This window comes from Gossypium arboreum, chromosome 13 (genome assembly GCF_025698485.1).
Source record: "Gossypium arboreum isolate Shixiya-1 chromosome 13, ASM2569848v2, whole genome shotgun sequence".
NCBI lineage: Eukaryota > Viridiplantae > Streptophyta > Magnoliopsida > Malvales > Malvaceae > Gossypium > Gossypium arboreum.
Window position 1 is genome coordinate 47,336,432 of NC_069082.1, and position 5,937 is coordinate 47,342,368.

A 5,937-nucleotide genomic window follows, 5' to 3' on the forward strand; every position below is an offset into this window, starting at 1 on the left:
CAAAAAACTTCTCTAGCCCCTTACCTAGTAGTGCATTGCAAATGCTGCTCTAATCGCCAATGTCCACTAACCCCATAACGATTGACCCAACCATCGATAAACTGAGTTGTAACACTACGTCCTTGAGTGTGATTGTACACTCATCACATGGAAGATGGAATGTGTGTGTCTCGAGTCTTTTATTTTTCCACCAATGTGCTAATAAATGTGGGGTCCAATTAACACCAACACGAGACACATGTAAGAATCTTGCCTTTTGCAAGTCTTCGTCAATAACACATGGTGCGCTCGCAGATAAATTGTAGATGTACATCTTTAAAATTTGATCTTCAACTTAATTATATAAAAATAAAAAAATATAAATTTAATAATTGTTAACAATTTAATAATGAATTTAATTAAAAATAAAAAATATTTTCTTACCATTTTCAATTGGACGCCAAAAATGTGCTTGTTATCAAAACGAATTAACGAAATTGCCATTATAAAAATCAATTAAAAACAAAAAAAATTACGAAATATAAAATTAAACAACAAGATTTTTAGAGAAATTATCTTTTAAAAATTGAGAACTACAAACTTTAGAGAACTGAGAGAATGGATGAATTGAGAGAATTATAAGAATGAGATTTGAATGTAAAAACGAGAAAAAGGCTTGAGTTTATATAGCAAATAAACTAGTTAGTTTTAGTTGTTGAAAATAATTTACCTGTTGAAAAATTTACTGTTGCCTCTGAAAGCGTAATCAGTAGGACGTGTTTTCATCTGACATGGCAGGAAAGTGCATCTTGTTGAATGCGTTTTTTTTTCTCTCTTCAAAATCAACTTATTTCTCTAAATATCTCATAAATCAGCTCATTTCTCTATTTTTTAAAATAGAAATTTTTTTTAATTAACCCAAAATTTCTATTTAATACTAAATGAAAATTCAAACCGACAGAATAAAGCGTCGAAGAAGGAAGAGACAGCAAAATTTAACAAATAAAAAAAAGAAGAAGAGAGAAGTAAAGTGAAAAGAGAATACTTTAGGGTGTGATTTATGAGTAAGGTAACACGCGTACCAATTACTCTTTTTTCTTGTATGTTTATTTTTTGAAATTGATAATTATTGTTTATAAGAATATTATTTCTAAAGTTGGAAGATAGGTTGTTATTATAATGTGATGTTTAGGAATTTAGATGTCTTGCTATTTGATATTCGGAAAACTTGTAAAGTTTTTTCAATATTTTATTTTATTTATTTATAAGATTCAATATTATCCCTCCTAAAAAAAATGGAGAAATTAATCTTTTAATTCTCTCACGACTCCTTAAAAAAATAATATATATCATTTCAAAATAATAAATTAACATTTTAACATTTCAAAACTTTATAAATTCAATTCCAAAATTTAGGCTTAAAATATCAAACTCTTTTTCATTTAATCCAAAATATTTGTAACTTAGCAGTTGTTTTTATTTTCAACTTCACTTTATGGTTTTATCTCTATAATGTTTCTTAAATCAAAGACAATTCAACTGAACTCATAAATGAATCAAACTTGTTTGATTTGTATTTCTATAGATATCAAAATTATATTTAAATTTGTTTATTCATATTCCTTAATTTTACTTAATCAAGTTATTTGTAAATATTAAACAAAATATGTTGGTTAATAACTAAAATTTATTCATAAATACTAAACAAATTGTAAATAAATATATTTTCTTTTTTTATATATAAAATAATCAAACATATATTATAAATAAATAAAATAAGCACATAAAATAATAATATTATTAATTATATCATAATCAAACAATAAAAAATTTAAAATGGTTGTTTTTTTATACTATGTCTAAAACTACCTATAACCCCTCCCTAATCCTTGTAAACGTGTTTCAGTGCATTCGAACTCATGTTCTCTTGCATTAACAATAATTCCAATACAATCCCTCAAGCGAAAATTTTAAATTATTTATTAAACATCCTAGTTTATAAATATAAATGAGTTTAATATCCTTTGTTCATGTTTATTTAACTTACAAAACTTAAATTTTATTCATGTTGATTTATTTATGTTTATAAACATAAACACACATAAATTGAACTATTTATCGATTTTTTTTCATTTAACCCTAAGTGAAACTTTAATACACGATAAAAAAATGGCTTAAATCGCAAAATGATTCCTAAGCTATACTTTTTTTTTGGTTACTAGTGGTACTTAAACTATATTATATTACTTAAAAGTGGTACTTAAATTATACTCCATTACCCAAATTACTTCATCCGTTAAAAATTTCTCTTAACCAATCATTTTGTGACAGATGGTACTTTTAAATTAAAATTTTTTGAATGAACTTTTAAATTAAAATTAAATTAAAAGAATTAAATTAAATTAAATTATAAAAAATAAATTTAATTATATTAAAACTTTTCAAATTTTTTTTCACACTCACCTTCCTCATGGTTTATTATTATTTTTAATACATTTTTAAAATTATTAGATAACTTTTCTTTGCAATTCTTATATTCTTTTCTACTAAATATCTTCCTAGTACTTTGATTTCATGCTTTATCTAGTTTTTCTTTTATAACTGAGATGAGAAAAGAATTGAAATTGATGTTTAAAATGGAAAAGAAGCTTATTAAAATAAGGGTTTTGTTGTAAAAAAAAAAGGGTTTGAATGAGGTTTTCGACGAGTTCTTGAATTTTCCATCACTAAAGTTTTTGGGTAAAGAACAAAAGAGATAAATATATTTATAATTTTAAGAGAAAAATTTAAAGAAATACTATTTAAGTAATTGTTTTAATTAAAATTGTCTAGTGTCACAAAATGATTAGATAAGATAATTTTTTAATGGTTTTGATAATTTGAATAATTAAGTATAGCTTAGATACTATTTTAAATAACAAAATATAATTTAGATACTATTTTATGATTTAAACTTAAAAATCGATAGTTTGGGTAAAAATCTAACATCATAGGCGATTTAAGTGAAAAAAAGAAAAAGAAAAAGAAAAAGAAAAAGAGAACTAAAGTAGTGAAAAGTGAAAACGAAAAAGGAGCTCAAAGCTAAAGTAGTAAACTAAAACAACTACGAACTACCTTGCGTAAAGAGCTGCAAAAGAGAGAAGTAGGGAACCTAACAAAGGGACTTCATAATCTAATAAACCATCGATTTTTATCATGTCAAATGTTAATAAAATTAACGTTTTTTGAAATAAGATTTCGAATTTTGTGGATATAAAAAACAGCATACAAAAACTCTCACTCTCTCTCTCTCTTTTTTTTTTAAAAAAAATTCGATTTAGTTAAATTTCAATATAAAAATCAAATAAAAAAACTCATATATAAAAGAATTTTCTAATAAAACAGTTAAACTCAAAGATTAAATGTGAATTACCTTTAAGATTAGATATTAAATCCAAATAAACTTCTAAGCTTAAAGCTTGAGATATTTATAGATTGATATTGATAAGTTGAGATTTGGTAAACAGAAAAACCTTAGATTTGGTAAACAGAAAAACCTTACTTCATCCACATTGATTATCAACTTACTTTTATCTACATTTATTATGAGTTTCTGCAATATCTAAAGAGTAGATTTAAATGTTGTTAGAGTTGCATGACTTGAATCTCGTCATTTGTTAAAGAAATAAAATAGAGAGGCAAAATAAGGGGTTTGTTCTATTAGACATTAATTATAACAGGATTGTTTAACCCTTAAAATATGTATAGTCGAACTCCTCTTGTATTATTAAATTTTCAACATTAGTGAATTTCTCTTTCTCTACCCCTAATTTTTCTTAATAAGGGTTTTTTACGTAGAATATGCATGTTCTTATTTTTCTTCCTTATTAATTTACGATTATTCATATTGTTATTATCGGCATATAATATAATAGATGTTGAACATTACAAGACATTAGGGGTTAGAAAAATACACTATTCTCACGTTTATTTAGCAATGAACACATTGCTTAAACACCAAGTCAGCGCTAGGAAAATGTTGCTGTCAAATTTATCAGCAATTCCTATGTGATATTGAAGTTGAACATCTAATCCATCCACATTCATCAAAATTATAGTATTGTATGGCAAAATAGTTAAATTTGAAAATCAAAAGATTAAGGGATGGCAAAACTTTCAAGGACTTAAAAGATGTCTTTAAAAAAGGAAAAATAAATATACAGTCATGATGACATAAACCTTGAAATGTTTTTTTGTGGAAATTGGAAGTTGAAGTACACTTTGTATAATGAATACGAAACCCTCCAAAAATACATTTTCGAATAATATATATATATATATATATATATATATATATATATCCTCCCTCCATAATCTTCTTTTTTCTCCAGCCTGAAAATAAAAGCAAATTTGCTTTTCACTTTTAATGATTTACAATGATTTCAAATAATTCATTGGGTCAAACAACAACAGACTTCTGGGGACAGATTATAATTTATTCATGTGATAAAGTTTTAACATTAATAATGAAATCATCCTTTGCTATTCTTTTTTCTCTTTACAAAAGTAGTAGTTACATATTCTTTTCAAAAGGAACTATCATAATTTTTAACTTCCCTGTTTCTTAAGCATTTTTCCCCCTAAGCTTATGCCACGAATGTAGGCAGGCTCTTATCAATTACCAACATATGATTTTTTTTCATCAAATATTTTCATGTAATAATAATAAAAAAAGGTGTGTTGGTGATGATGCTTGAATTTCATCACTAATTATTGTTAAGATATTTCAATCTAAGGAGAGTTCATATATATATATATATATATATATATATATATTATTTATATTTATACATAATCACATGTTTTCATTTGTTTTTAATCTCAATTCGGACTGCAAGTAGTAATCAAATAAAATCCTTTTAATGATATCAATTTCAATATTCAAATTTAGTCCGAATATCCAAGGAAAAAATTTATTTTCACTTCTTCAAACTACTTATTGCTAAAAGAGTTTGTCTTTTAGTGAAGCAGTAGTAAAATTTCTTCTTTCACCTATGGATGATTGAGTTGAGTTTAAGATTATTGTTAGAAAATATTGGAATAGTAAAATGGTATGGCGAAAAATTGTTTACTTCTCTGGATATGGATATGAATTGGTTGGGCTTAAAGTTGAATATGGGCATTCAATGGCTTTGCAAGTGGAAGATGAGCTACAAGGGTGCTAAAATGGAGAGAGTTGAGAAGGGTAACAACCGGAAACCATGAAAAACGCGGTGAGAATAAGGAAATTCCTAGATTTGGAGGCTAACGTAGAGTTGTCCTTTACCTCATGGGTCCATGGAGATTGGCTGACTATTCTTTTCTTTTTTTGACCGGAAAGCTTGGAAGGGGGCTATGTGCAAGTTTGGCAAGGTGCATGTGCATTAGTGAATTGGCCTCCCACAAATGTTGGGGGTTGAACGTTATGTATTGATGGTTGGCATGTTGTCAGCTATCCCTTCACCAATGACCTTTGGCTTCACGAGCGATGTAATTTTTAGAATTTTTAACTTGTTTATCATGGTACGGTATAACAATAATTCTTTTTATACTATGAGGCAGATTATAAAGTAATTTGGTGAAAATTTACTTTGTGAGAAGTTCATGAGGTGTTATTTCAGCATATATATGAGTGGGAGTAAATAGCGTTGATAAAATTTTCATAAAATGAAATTAATTTATGTAGTTTGTGCTTTAAAAGAGGTTCTATCTTGGTTTACACAAACATATATATCCTTAAAAGCATGTTTATGCTTAACGTTCCTAAAGATGACTTTATTTGTAAAATTTTTGGATACTCTACCTTTTAATGTGATTGGAGTAATTTTGTATTCCTCAAAGGATTTTTGATTCTCAAATCTTTTAATGTGAAAGGAAAGAAATTGTATCCCTAGAATGATTTCCCCTTAAAATGTTCTATTCTCCACCTTTAATGTGGTA